Source organism: Hipposideros armiger, unplaced genomic scaffold (genome assembly GCF_001890085.2).
Source record: "Hipposideros armiger isolate ML-2016 unplaced genomic scaffold, ASM189008v1 scaffold_13, whole genome shotgun sequence".
Classification (NCBI taxonomy): domain Eukaryota; kingdom Metazoa; phylum Chordata; class Mammalia; order Chiroptera; family Hipposideridae; genus Hipposideros; species Hipposideros armiger.
This window is the reverse complement of record NW_017731363.1, coordinates 3,737,225-3,752,131: the sequence shown is the minus strand read 5'-3', so window position 1 is coordinate 3,752,131 and position 14,907 is coordinate 3,737,225. Positions and strand designations below refer to the sequence as shown.

The 14,907-nt window shown below is 37.4% G+C and overlaps 1 protein-coding gene and 1 pseudogene across 4 annotated transcripts in view; both read right to left on the bottom strand.

Annotated features, from left to right (window-relative positions):
* Window positions 1-14,907, bottom strand: part of CDKL5 (cyclin dependent kinase like 5) — a 160,608-nt gene that overhangs the window by 90,226 nt on the left and 55,475 nt on the right. The gene's annotated exons all lie outside the window — the stretch shown is intronic.
* Window positions 1,522-2,631, bottom strand: LOC109395195 (gap junction alpha-1 protein-like; annotated as a pseudogene).

The window sequence follows — 14,907 nt, the reverse complement described above, 5'->3', positions numbered from 1 at the left end:
GATGCTGTGGATTGGCAGGTTTCAAGTTTAAGCTGTCCCTATCTTTTCCTTCCCCCGGTACCCTGTGGAGTGGGAGGAAGCTTCTGATGAAGAGCAGATCTGTTAAAAGAGAAAAAGGAGCTACGTTTTTTTGCACATTTAGAAGTAGTGGGTATATATGTGATCCTGCTACATATAATTAAAGATGCTAATACTAAAACCTTCTGTAAGGTAGTCATCACAATTCCATTTCTACGCATCTGATTCTAGCGTGTTTTGCTTAGATTAAGACATACCAATGCAGAGTTCAAAAGACTCGGACAGATCAGTGCAGCCAGGAGCCCTCAGAGGCAGGCGTGTGGGTTGCTCTCTTAAAATTTCATTGAATAAAGAACACTCTCTAGAATATATGATGGACAAGGGTCTACACTGCATGCAATAAAGCTGAATATGACAGTAGCTTAATGTGAAATGTTAAATTAGTATTTCTCATGGTACACAACTGTTTATGTAGCTCTCGTGCAATAACAAAGTATTAAGCTCAGGATTTTCACCAATCATCTATGAAGAGCTTTTAAAAAGGCATTTGAAGCAATGTTTTGATTTCTCTAGTATATATTTAAAACAAATTAGCTACATGGGTAATACTCAAACCTCTTTTAACCTATTTTGCATTCCAAATAAAATCTTATTACAAACAGCAAAAATGTTGGGTCACCCCAAAAGACAGATTGCCAAACTCATAACAGAATACAAGTTCTGCAATACTGTTTATTAAGTAGGGTTTATTAACTAGGATAAAGCCAAGAACTATCAGTTACTGTCAAATTCATGTTAAGAACATGTACTAGTCCAGCTCTAAGCATTTCCTTTAAGTTTCTTACATTAATGAATGCTGATTAATACTAAATTCTATCATTCATGCATCGACAACTACCATTTCAGAAAAGGAAATCATTTGTGACATCCTTCTACAAAACAGAAAAAAATAATAATGAACAGAACCAGTGTCCATAATAGGAAACATGGGGCAGGGAGTTTAGAGGGGGGGGGGGGAAAGAGTGCTTTACTTTCACAGTAGGAATTATGTAATGTAAACATCATTTGGGCCCACACCACAAAATCCATGAGAAAGGCTCAGATTTAAACAGTGTGTGTGCATTATTTTAAAATCTATGTTCATGAGTTTATACCACATCTGTTTGTACCAATACATAGCAAACATTTATCACTTTCACATACACTGAACCATTCTCAGGGAGTATGGGAGAGAAAAAAGTCTTACTTACGTATCACCTCATGCAACTTTTATTTAGAATGTAAGTTCGAGTCAGCCACTTTAAAGACTAAAATGTACCTCTGTTAATCCCTCTCTCTCCATCCTCCTATTCCAGACACCCCAAAAGAACCCTGGTAGTTTAATGTCTTTGTGTCGGCTAAGCCTCAACAACTACGCTTGTTGAGTACTGCCTCCACTGGAACAAAAGCACACTTTCTACTGCACATTCCTTTTCTTTAACAACCAAGCGTGTGCCTAGATCTCTAGGTCATTACACTGCTGCTGGCATGACTGCTGGCTCTGCAGAATGGCTGCTGGTCTACAATGGCTAATGCCTAGTAAGTAGGATTTTTTAGAACTCTGCTTTGATGAGGGAAATCAAAGGCTGTGCATCTGAGTCAGAGATGGTGCTTCCGGCCTGCTGCACTCGATCTTGCTGTGTGTTGTCCTTAGCACTGTTTTGCTCACTTCCTTGTTTGTTGTATGTAACTACAGCAGGAAGAACTTGTTTCTGTCCCCAGGAACCAGTTTGTCCCTGGGAGGGGATGTGCCAGAGAGATGAAGGGTTGGTGAGGAGCCACTGGAGGGGGTTGGCTGATCAGATGTGTGGTGGTAAGGCTCACTCTTTGGGTCCTTCACGTGATCCTTAATGCCCTTGAATAAGACAGAGAATCACTTGATGTTCAAGGCAAGAGACACCAAGGATACCAGACAGAGAATCACTTGATGTTCAAGGCAAGAGACACCAAGGATACCACCAGCATGAAAAAGACAAAGATGCTTTTCTCTGTGGGGCGAGAGAGGTAGCAGTCCCCCTGATGTGGGCAGGGGTCTCGTTTGCAGGTGTAAACCACATTCAGGCTGAACCCCAAAATGTAGCACAGGAGCAGCAGGTAGGCCACCTCGAAGATACTAATGGTATAGATTGGCAGCAGGCCCCCTCTCATTTTCACCTTGCCATGTTCTTCAATGCCATACTTGAACTTCTTGATTTCCATTTCCTGCAAGTGCATCTCCATGCTGACACCTTCGGTTTGGGCAAATTGGGGTTCCTCCTCTTTCGTGTTCAATTTCTCTTCCTTTTGCATCACATAGAACGTGTTCGCTAGGTACAAGAGTGTGGGGATAGATACAAATATGATCTGCAGGACCCAGAAGTGCCCATGAGAGATCAGGAAGGACTTATCATAGCAGATGTTTTTACAACCAGGCTCTCGAGTGTTACAACGAAAGGCAAAACGCTCATGACTCAACTACTGTCCCCAATAGTAAGATTTAGAAAATGCAAAGGACTGAAAGCCACACCTTCCCTCCAGTGATGGAAGAGCTTGAACCCTTTTAAGGAGTTGGCCTAAGGCACTCCAGTCACTCATAGTGCCTGTTTGCTATTCTTTCACTTAAAAGAAGTGAAGTAGGCACACCAGTGACTGTACTCCTTGGAGGATGACGTAAAATAAAAAAGTTCAAGCCCTCAAAACTGTGTAAAGTTAGTAAATCTGGTATTCTTTAGTATCCTTCTTCACTCTTCCCACTAATGAAAGACAACTGCTGATACCTGATAAGAGCTTGCGTGGATTCATTGTCATACATAACGAGTAACTCCTCTTAAATAAGGATGTACATATATTGATAATGGGACAAGTTACATAGATGGGAGAATAAAATAGACACATCTAAAAGTCCCTTCAGAGTATTGCTCCAGAAGAAATAAATCTCCAAAGATAAAGACTTAAACACAGAAACTGAATTAAAAATTCACATGCATATATTGGCTGATTCATCTTCAGATGTATTAGGGTCATCATCTCCCAAATAGATAATGACATTAATTCAAGTACTAGTCATTCAGTCCCCAGGTACTGTACTGGGCACTTGTTCCTACTGGTGAGTAAAACAGAATTCTTATGGAACTCACAATCAATTGGGGGAAACAGATACTTAACAGTGCAGTATTTTATTAAATGTAAGACACAATTGGTAATGGTAAGATAAACCATTATTTTACTTACCATTCAAAAAGCAATCAAAACATCCAGTGTAAGATAGTGCCTCAATTTCAGAAATGTGTGTGTGTTTGTTGGGGGGAGGGGGGGATGTACATCTTAGAATCAATAAAAAAGGATAAGTGAATATACAATTGCAAATTTAAATTAAGTCCCAAGAAGGAAACAAATAGGCACCGACAGAGATTAACGCAGAGACCCGGATCAGACTGTATAGAGTCCTCCAGGCAAAGAGTGGAAAACTGCTGCATGTGAAGGAAGCAGCATGGGCACACATTTGAAGAGGGGCTGAAATCACGGTACTCCAGGAGCTCAAAGGCAGGCGGCATGGTTACCAGGCATAGTTAGGCAGGGGTAGCAGACTGGTGCCGGGTGCGGGCTACCTCAGGCATCCGCCTGGCAGCAGCAGAGAAGCCCAGAGGCAGAAAGCCAGAGTATACTGTGAGGCTGGAGCAAAACTGAGGCCATGGGAGAAATTACCAATGGCAGTTTGGGAGCTCTCGGGGACAGGGGGAGAGGAGACAGGATGCGACTGAGGGATGTACAAAGCAGTATGGGAATGGGGTTCTGTGCTAATGGACAGCCAATAAGTTTTGGTGGTGACAAAAAGTAAAAGAGAATGTCCAGAATCATGGGACTAGTGCTGAGAGTCTCTGGAAAGGGAACAGGCGAGCAGTACTGGTGAATGCTGTGATGAACGAAAGGGCATTCTGCGCAGGGAGCCGCCATCTTACTTAGTAGGAAGTAGCAAGATCAGGACAAAGAAAGAGGCGCTCCTGCTCCCTCTTACCTAGGAATTTGAAGTCATGTCCCTGCTAACAGGGGCCTCAAATTAAATGCATATTTATTGAATGTGGACCATTATCTTCAGTTAAATTATTAGCACATGGAAGCTTTTCTGTTAAGACTAAAATACTGATACATTTTGTTCATTCTTATGCGATTCTTCTAGGATATTGTTATAATAGATCTAGAGTTTTTTTTTGTTGTTGTTGTTTTGTTTTGTTTTCTTAATTTCAGGTGGAGCAACACTGATACCACGCACCATTCTGTTGGGGGTGGGTAGAACCTGGCACAACATGACTGTGCCACACTACTGAAGGCCTGCTCTTCTCTCTCTATTTCCTCCTAATAGCCCTATTTCTTTTATAAGAAATGTCTCTAAGCAAAAGCCTACAGAAAGGCTTTTGTCTCAAATTCAGACTATGCTAGACAAATGAATCTTACCTTAAACGAACCACAGCTAGATGATTACATGGCAAAAAAATAATTATTTTCAACCGAATCCTTACGATACAACGCCAACTCACCATTTTTAAAGCAAATTTAATTTTGCAACAACTTGGGTGGACCGTGAGACTATAATGCTAAGTGAAATAAGTCAGACTAAGAAAGACAAATACCATATGATCTTTCTTATATGTGGAATCTAAAGAACAGAATAAATGAGCAAACAAAACTTATTTGTATATTACAATAACATTCATATTATTTAATATTTTAGTTCTCCCTCTTCAAACAAATCTTTAATTCCAAAAGAGAGATATTCATTTTAAACAATTAGGAAAACTAAAAGAGAAAAATACTTCTTAAAATAAACATAATATGAATTTGCTAACAACTCATAAGCAATCTTAAATGTCATGCAGCTCTTTTGTTTCTTGGTTTAGTGGCTGTTTCTCACAGTAGATTCAGTGAGAAAAATAAAACTTAAAATGAAACAAAAAGGTGCAAGGTTAATGCAATTTACAATGTCTTGATCTCCAAAGGTTGGCTACAACTGTTCTCAAAGGATAAGACCTGAAGTCTCCCCAAATGCAATTTTTTAGCAAGTAATCAAATTACAGGGCTTTAAAGTGCACAGTGTTTCTCAGTTGCTTGAGTAACACAGTTGAGCCAAACTGTCCTGTCACACAGATGCTGAAATTAATACTATTAAGCTAAAGTCACCAAAATCTATATTTCATAATTACTACATTCTTCAAGGTTAATTGAAAATAAACCACTGACAACATTAAGACTCAGGCATTTATTCTCATTCGTTTTTCAAATCTGAACAGTGATTAGTCTGCAGAGATTTCAAAGCACCTTAGAAAATTGAGTTACTTCTTCAGTAATAAGTGGGATAAAATCCTAAGTGAAGGTTAAATAATCCCCCAAACTTCTTTAGCATGGTTTATAGACGGTATCAGATAAAACAAAAAATAAAGTTATTAGCAATTTTATAGAACTACATGAATTCTTGTTTTTCATATATTTTGTTCTGAAAAAGTTCTTACTAAGCACTTTGAAAATATACAGATCTGAGATTCAAAGGGATGAAAATAACAGAATGAGTCATCTCAGCTAGGCAAATGGTTCATAGAAAACTTAAAAGCTTCTTGCTGAACATTATTTTTAAACTGGACAAGATATATCCAATTTAAAAGCATAAATGTAAGACTTCAGGTTTCCACTCCAACACATAAAGTGCCTGGATATCATCACTCTTGTCCTTACAACAAGAAAAAAACCTGAACAAGCTAAAAATCAAAAACTTTTCCTAGGCTTATCAGAGAATTGAGGACACAGGGCAAACTGAACTCCTGAAACCTGGAGAGGCAAATCCAGACACTCAAACCTAAGATATCTGGAGCAGAAGGTGCTGCAGTAATACACTAGGAAGAAGATTTCAATGGGAAATTTGACAAAGGTTTGTAAGAACTGACAGCCCAATCTTAGGAGGGTCTCCACAATCTTGTAGCTTCACCTCCAAAAACCTCACCAGGTTCTGACTATGAAGATCCAAAAATTATCTCCTTCCCTTTTGGGTAAAAGAAAGAAAGAAGTAACAATCTTGACATACGTCCAGGGTGATCTAATAAAAATCTTCTCCCTTTTAGGTAAGGGAAAAAGGAACAGCTTGGAAATAAGCCTAGAATGTTCTCTATAACAAAGGCCAACAATCCAAGATAAAATTTACCAGACCCTTATATGTTGTCCTGGGAGAGGGGAAATTAGCCAACTATAACCCCTTCTAGCCCTCTTCTTTCATTGAAAAAGAGGATGTGGGGGGAAAGACTAAGAAATAAAGAATACTTCCCCTCTACCACATTCTACCAGCATGTCTGTCACCAGGGATCCAGTACAGTAACACTCGATTGCAAGTGAAAGAGTTGCAAGAAACAGACTCTATTTAAAAAGGAGTTCTTAGGGAAAACCAAAGATAACAGGGGAGAAAAATAAAGAAAAAAATAAAGCCACTAGAGGAAACTGAAGCCTATGGGACCTACACCTACAATAAACATTAAACACAGCCCAGCCCAGCTCCTAGCCAAATTAACATAAAACCTTATGCTAAAGTACTACGTACTTCGGTTTCTGTCTTTTAAAAAACATTAAAAAGCGTGCTAAAAAGGCAAGTAAACCAGTGTGAAAAGACAAAGCAAGCATCAGAATCAGACTCACATATGGCACAGATTTGGGGATTATTGGGGATAATTTCAGATAGGAAATTTAAAATAACAAAGATTACTATGTTAAGAGTTCTAATGGACAAAGTAGACAACATGCAAGAACAGATGGGTAATGTAAGCATACACAACTCTAAAGAAGAATGAAAAGAAAATGCTAGAAATTAAAACACTATAAGAAAAAAATGAATAATGCTTTTTTTATTTTAAACATTTTTTTATTAGGGAATTGGGGGGATGGGAACAGCGCTGGGGAATCGGGGAAGGGGAATAGACAAGTTGCTGTCGTTTTGTTCTTCAGTCTAGTTGTGGAGGACATTGCTTCACTGGCCCAAGTTGGCACCATCATTGTGCTCTTTCCGGGCGAGGCAGATCAGTTGCCGGCTTCTGGACGACCACTCACGCTGGCTGCTGGCCGTTCACACTGGCTGCTGGCTACATACGGTAGCCCATGGCAACTCACTGCCACAGGGGCTGCAGCCTAGCCGTCGCCAGCAACTCACGGCAGCCCAGCTCCAGGTTGAGCTGCTGTTCAGCATCTTAGCTGTAGAGGGCAGTGTCACTGGCCCTCATATGTGGGATCCGAACCGGGGCTCTCTGGCGTCCCAACCCAGCTCTTAACCAACGCGCCACTCAGCTGGCCCAAAAATGAATAATGCTTTAACGGACCCATCAATAGACTGGACATGGCCAAGGAATGAATCAGTGAACTGCAAGATATGTCAACAGAAACTTCCCAAACTAAAATGTAAAGTGAAAAAATAATTTTAAACAGCAGAACAGAGTATCCAAGACTATGGGACAATTACAAAAGGTGTAACTGGAATACCAGAAGGAGAAGAATGAGACAAAGAAGAAATATTTGAAGGAATGATGACTGAGAATCTTACAAAATTAATGACAGACACCAAATCACACATCCAGGAAGCTCAAGCACACCAAGCAAGATAAATACCAAAAAATACACCTAAACATATCATATTCAAACTACAGAAAACCAAACACAAAAAGTAGCCAGAAAGAAAAACATCTTACCTACAGAAAACGAGGATAAGTATAACCAACTTCTTGTCAGAAGCCATGAAATGAAATATTTAGTGTTGAAAGAAATGAAAAAACTAGAAGGTATTCAGTGAAATCATCCTTCAAAAGTGAACGAGAAGTAAAGACTTTCTCAGATAAACAAAAAATGAGGGAATCTGTCACCAGTAGACCTGTCCAGTAAAAACTGTTTTAAAAAGTTCTTCCGAGAGAAGGAACATGATCTACATCATCAAGTCAGATCTAGCCACAGAAAAAAAGAACACTGGAGAAGGAATAAATAAAGGTAAAATAAAATATATTTTTATTATTCTTAATAGATAATGGTTCAAAATAATAACAGTAACAATGTATTCGCTGATTACAGCACATTGATAAGTGAAATGAATGGCATGGATATGTAAGGGATAGGAGGAAGGAACTGGGAAAATTCTGGTATCAGGTACCTGTACAACTGAGAAGTGCAACAGACTTATCTGATAGTAGATTTAGATAAGTTGTAAACATATTCTGCAAGCTCTACAGCAACAACTAAAAACCCTTCTAAAAAGAAGTATACTAGATACGCTAAAACAAAAAAGAACACAGACTCATAAAAATGGTTAATTAAAATCAGAGAAGGCAGAAAAAGAGGGAACTATTTTTAAAAACAAGAAGTATACTAAACAGAGAAGTTACAAACAGGGCTCATATTAATACAAATATATTAATAATCACTTTAAATGTAGATGGCTTAAATATACCAACTAAAAGGGAATATCGGAGTGGATTTTAAAAAAAATACTTTAAATAGAAAATACAGATAAATTAAAAGCAAAGGGATGAAGAAAGATATACCACTAATCAAAAGAAAGCTGGAGTAGCTATATCAATTTAAGACAAGGCAGATTTCAGAACAAGGAAAATCATCAAGGATAATGAGGGGCATCACACAATGATACATTATCCAAAAAAAACAAACACCCCATAACAATCCTTAATATGTATGCACCAAACAAGAGAGCAAATAATGATAGGACTACAAAGAAAAATAGACAAATCCACTATCATAGTTGGAGACTTCAACAACCCCCTTTCAGCTACTGACAGATCCAGCAAGCAAAAATTGCGTTAAGGATATAGATGAATTAAACAGCACCATCAATCAACTGGATCTACTTCACATTTGCATAATAGTTCATCCAACAACAGTTCATTCAACAACAGCAGAATAAATATTCTCATGCTCACATGGAACATTCATCAAGACAAACCAAATCCTGGTCCATAAAACACAACAAATTTTAAAGAATAAAAATCACACAAAGTATACTCTCACACCACAATGGAATTAAACTAGACATTAATAACAAAAAGATAGCTAGAAAATCTCAAACTGTAGACATTAAACAACACACTTCTAAATAACACATAGTTCAAAGATGAAATCAAGAGGAATTTAAAAATATTTTCAACTAAGTGAAAATATAAATCAAAATTTGTGATGCAGCAAAAGCAGTGCTTGAAGATTACAACACTGTATGCATATATTAGAAAAGAAAACAGGCCCCAAATCAATAACCTAAGCTTCTACCATAGGAAATAAACAAAGAAGGACAACTTAAGCCTAAAGTAAAGAGAAGGAAAGAATAAAAATTATATAACAGCATTAATCAATGAAATTGAAAACAGAAACTCAATAGTGAAATCAATGAAAAAAGCTGCTTCTTTGAAAGATCGATAAAACTGATAAATCTCTAACCAAGCTAAGAAAAAAAGACAATTATCAGCAATGAAAGAAGAGTTATCACTACCAATCACATGGACATTAAAAGGATAATAGATGAATAGTATGAACTAATCTATGCCAACCAATTTGATAACTTAGAAAAATGGACCAATTCCTTGAAAGATACAAACTATCAAAATTGACACAAAGAATAATAGATAATCTGAATAGGCCTATATCTATGGAAGAAACTGAAGTCTTCCCAGATGGTTTCACTGGTGAATGCTACGAAACAGTTAAGGAAGAAATTACATCAGTTCTCTATAATCTCTTCCAGACAACAGAAGCAGAGGAACACTTCCTACCTAACTCACTCTGTGAGGCCAATATTACCTTACTAACAAAACCAGATAAAGATATAAAAAGGAAGGCAAACTACAAATATTTCTCATGAACATAGATATAGAAATCCTCAACAAATATTAGCAAATCAAATCCAGCAGTGTATAAATATAATTACATACCATGACCAAGTGGGATTTATCCCAGGTGTAAAAGGCTGGTTCATCATTCTAAAATCAATTCATGTAGTCTACCACCATCAACAGACTAAAGAAGAAGTATCACATGATCATATCAATTGATGCAGAAAGGCATGACAAAAATCCACCCATTTGTGATAAAAACTCAGCAACTTTTAGGAATACAGGGAACTTACTCCACTTGATAAATAATATCTACCAAAAACCCTACAGCTAATAAAATATCATACTTAATGGTGAGAAGCTGCATGCCTTCCCACTAAGCTCAAGAACAAAACAAAGATGTCCCCTTCTCACCGCTTGTATTCAATATTGTACTGGAAGTTGTAACTAATAAGACAAGAAAAGGAAATGAAAGTATATGGATTGGGAAAGAAGAAATAAAACTATTGTTTGCAGATACCATGATTGTCTATGAAGAAAATCCTCAAAAAAAAAAAATCTACAAAACAAAGACTCCTGGAACTAAAAGCAATTCTAGCAAGGTCACACGGTACAAGGTTAATATGCAAAATCAATCGCTTGTCTTATACCACCAATGAACAATTAGAACTTAAAATAAAAAACAGATTTCCATTCACATTATCACAAAAAGGAAAAAAAAAGTACTTGAGTATAAATCTAATACTGTATTTGCAAGATCTGTATGCAAAAATTACGTAACTCTTGAAAAAAATCAAAGATCTAAATAAATGGAGCGAGATTCTGTTTTCATGGATTGGAAAACTCAATATTCTTTTCAACTTGATCTCCAGATTCAATGCATTCCCAATTCTAGCAATATATTTTGTGGATATCAACAAACTGATTTTAAAGATAATATGAAAAAGCATTTTTCTTTATTACGGACATGAGTTTGTTCCTAAGCAGCCTTTAATGGAGAAGCTATTGAAAAAAATGAAAAGGGAGGTTTCACAATATCATTTCAACTATGATCTTTTCTCAAGTTTACCTCTCCCAAACCATATTTTAAGCTTTCTGACAAAAACATTATCTTACATTTGTTCATTTACACATGCTAGACTATATTCCTCAAAAAAATAGAAATTGCATCTTACTGATTTTTGCCAGTGCCTAGCAGAATGCCTGGCATTTTGTAGACAACAGATTTTTCTTAAACAGATATTTGGTTTAACTATACTTTATAATGCCATGCCTAGAACGCAATGCTTTAAATAGAAGAGTTAGGAAAAATATTTAATTTGATTTTTTCATTAAAATGCTTTAACTTATTAAACAAACTTTTAAGAAATTTAAAGCTCAAAGCACTGCATAGCTGCTAATAGTATTTCAGGGTTGGATTACTTTTTTGTAGAAATAGATCACCACGCACTAGTTTCTGGTCACTGATTTCAACAATTCATAGGGTCATGCTTAACTGCTTGAAAGTGTCCACTATACCAACAAAATAGTATTACAAGAAATGTTAAAGGGACTTCTTTAAGAATTAGAAAAAAAATAAAAATATGAATAAGAAAATATCACAAAGAAAAAATTCTCACTGAAAAAGGCAAACACATAATTAAAGCAGTGGGGTCGGCCGAGTGGCACGATGGTTAAGAACTGGCTTGGGACGCCAGAGGGCCCCGGTTTGGATCCCACATATGAGGGCAAGTGACACTGCCCTCTACAGCTAAGATGCTGAACAATGGCTCAACCTGGAGCTGGACTGCCCTGAGTCGCCGGCGACTGGCGTAGGCTGCAGCCCCTGTGGCAGTGGGTTGCCATGGGCTACCGTGTGTGGCCAGCAGCCAGTGGAAGCGGCCAGCAGCCGCAGTGAGCGGCCGTCCAGAAGCCGGCGACTGATGTGCCTCGCCTGGGAAGAGCGCAATGATGGTGCCAACTTGGGCCAGTGAAGCAATGTCCTCCACAACTAGACTGAAGAACAAAACGACAGCAACTTGTCTGTTCCCCTTCCCCCAATTCCCCAGCGCTGTTCCCATCCCCTAAATTCCCCAATAAAAATCTTAAAAAAAAAAAAATCTTAAAAAAAAATGTCTAACCAATATGCTGTACACTTAAAACTAATATTGAATGTCAAGTGTAATTGAAAAATTAAAAAAAATTTTTTTAAGTGTCCACTACATGGGCATTTGTTGATCAGTTCCTTTTCTTGTATTACCACTGAATATATATTTCAGGCCTGTATAGGAAAACGATTCACACTCATTTTTGCTTCTGAAGTTTTGAAAAAAAAGTCACATTCAAGAGCTAGTATAAATCTCTTAGGCACAGACATTATCAGAGACTAATGAAATTACTCATCTTAAGAAGGTAAAGAATGTTCTCTTTTTTGAACTAATTAGGTTTTTATGATTAGCAGAAAAAGGGACTTTAAAGTCCACCTAGTACCCCAGCCAACTCATCCTCCAGATTGGGAAATGGGCAGCAGGGTGGTGGTGGTGATGGGGATATGAGCATTTAGGAACTGAGAACTGAGTCACTGTAAGAAAGATAAATGAGATCAAGTCTTCTGTGTAGACAAAGCATAGAGCTAGTACTGGCTAATTCTAAGATGATCATTCCCTTATCCCATTACTAAAAAACAAACAACAAAAAATACAAATTTAGGATGATGAGGACAAGGCAACCAGGAAGCCTGCAAAAAACCCAAATTCTTCTAGTTCCCTAAGAATTGAGACTCGCTAGGAAATGGACACATGAGCCATTATTTCTCTTATTGATAACAAGACAAAAGAAACATAGGTCATTTTTCCTATATCAAAAGACTAGCGGAATTGAAATACAAAATATTGTAATACAAAGACGTACGATTTTGGTGAGACTTTTGTAGTGTTCCAGAGACTGTTCTATAATTAACTGGATCAGCAACAAAAACTGGGTCAAGAGAAGAAACCACACAGAAGTAATGGTTCTGTATGAGCGCCTCTGTAAGAGGAGACAGATGTTTTCCCATGAATGACTCCTACTATCTCTGCTCCTGATCTGAAGTCCAGTTTAACATTGGCATCTCATCAATCTCTATAACCTACAGTAAATTAGTGACATTTAGGAGGGAGTAATTACTTAAAAAAAAGGGTCATGATGAAATAATCAATACTAAAATATTTTTGGCTTCTGACAATGTTTATGAAAAACCCCAAGCCTCTCTTTAATTTTCTTCAAATGCTAGAAACTTGCACACAAAAAGCAAGAAACCACATTTTATATTTATTTAAATAAGGATAAAAGTAATGACAAAGTAAGTAATTAATCCCATATATTTGGTTTCTCATTGTTGACTCATCTCTAAGCTTTGTTTTAAAAACTCAAGTCACATGTAAAACCTAAAACTAAAAATTAAAGAAAAACATTTGTTCACTTGATGTGGGGAAAAAAACCCTGAAAAATTAAGTTTATTTTGTGTTAGTAGAAAATAACTGTGGTTTGAGATGGCAGACTACAAATAATCTGTTAAATTCGTGATGGTTCATTGACTTTTCCCTCAATTATCTTCTTAAAATAGTTTGATTTTAAAAAGTAACCAAATCATTCAGTTTTTTGGTGGAAAAATAAAATTAATCTGAAAAGGAATCACTAATTCAAAATGTGCAATGCTTGCTAAAAACACAGCCTTATAGCAAGAGACAAATTGTGAATATTAAGTAATGGCAAACAGCCAAAGAATGCCTCTTAGTAGGGGAAATATGGGTATTTCTGACTAGGGAATATTTCATCAGGTGTACTGGTCCTACTACTCTCAATCTCAATGTCTCAAATTTCAGAAGCGAAAAATGGCGAATCCAGATTTTTTCCATCTACTCTCTCTTTAACCTCTCGCAATTTGGCATTCAATGTACTGTTTCATATAAAGAGGTCATTAATAAATGGCACTGTTAAATGAAATGGATTTGCTCACCCCTCAATCTTTATCATCATGGATCTTTTTATGAATTTTTACACTGCTGGTGAATAGCATTTTAAAAAAATCTCTCTTCCTTGCTGTCAAGATGCCAGGCCCCTTTTTTCCTTTGAGTCAGACCATTTTGAACATGCCCTTCACTCTGCTCTCAACTCCCTCTTGGAAGGTTCCTATCATTTCACAGTTCCATCTCATGTTCCAGTTAGCTATTTCCGGAGTCAGACCAAAGCCTGGTTCCACCACTTTATCAGCTGCACAATCTTGGCCCTGTTAACATAAGCTCTCTCTGACTCAGTTTCCTTATCTGAAAAATGGAGGTAAGAGTAGGGTTGTTGTGGGGATAAAATGTAAAGCATCTAGTGAAGTGCCTAGCATACGGCAGATGCTCGATATGTGGCACTGATTAATATTGGGCTTGGTATTCTGCTGCCATTTTATTCTTTATTATGAAAGCCAAATTCATCATTTCTTCCCTCCAAACCTACACACCTTTTAGAAGTTTTGCAGTCAGATAAATGATCCTAGCACTTTTCCCATTTGCCGCAAATCCTTGGGATCATCTTTAATCCCTCCACAGGGACCTGCTAATCTGCAACAGCTCTCTACAGTGTTCTTCAATTTTGGCCGTGTAATCTCAGTCAACTTTATTATTTATTGAATATTTAGAGGCTGTACCCCAACACTGGGTTGCTCACGGCTTTTTATAACTAGCTATCTCAAGAGAGTATGTCACCTACTACTTCAAAACAAACAGAAACTTCTCCTCAGTCAACCCCAGCCACTGGACCTACGTGAACCAGCATTTCCTTGCCCGAGGCTCAATTGCTATCACCCTCCAACCTCCCTTGGTTTGGCTGCACAACCTCTCTTGTCTCAAGTTCTAATCTCATCTGCCTATTTCAACTCCATTCCATTCTCCCTACTTTGTAGTGAAGATCACTTCTTTGGGCTTCTGCAAAGAAAAAGTGTGCTGTAAAACATGCCTCCCCCTCTCATAGGCACTTCAAAGCAGACATTCCAATAATAATAAAAAAAAGTCAG